Source organism: Penaeus monodon, chromosome 27, assembly GCF_015228065.2.
Source record: "Penaeus monodon isolate SGIC_2016 chromosome 27, NSTDA_Pmon_1, whole genome shotgun sequence".
NCBI classification, from domain to species: Eukaryota; Metazoa; Arthropoda; class Malacostraca; order Decapoda; family Penaeidae; genus Penaeus; species Penaeus monodon.
In genome coordinates this window covers 3,355,210-3,355,832 of record NC_051412.1, presented here as the reverse complement: position 1 = coordinate 3,355,832, position 623 = coordinate 3,355,210, and positions in this window count along the sequence as shown.

Below are 623 nucleotides of genomic sequence, written 5' to 3'. Positions count from 1 at the left end.
ACCTAGGAATCTGTGCCGCCAATTCGCTATCCAGAACGTACAACATAATTAGTGATGGGAAAGTTATAATGAGTGGAAAATTATGATTTGAAGGTGAAAATGGTCTGAAAAATTATGATTTGAAGGTCAAAATGGTCTGAAAATTATGATTTGAAGATGAAAATGGTCTGAAAATTATGACTGGAAAGTCACAATGATCTGAAAATTACGATTGGACAGTATTAATGAATGGAAAATAATGACTGCACAGTAATAACTGGAAATAATAATTACCGGAAAATAACGATTAGAAATGGAAATCCATTATTAGATTGTTATACAGTGTAAAATTCATTTTGTTGTCACTTCGCCAAAAGGTTCAACTTGCAATGCACGTGAAATATTTATATTCTGAAATATTTCTGAAAAACATTTACTCTTAAGTTGAATTAATATAGCTTCATTCAAGTAGTATAAAGTATAACAATCATGAAATGAATATTCACAGTAATCATAAAATACACAAGTTATATCCGTCTGTACTGCACTTAATTTTCAGCCAATGAATACATCAGCGTTAAGTGCATATGACATTAAAATGATAATTTAAAGTGTACAGCATTCACTTAAAGCTCTTCTGACTA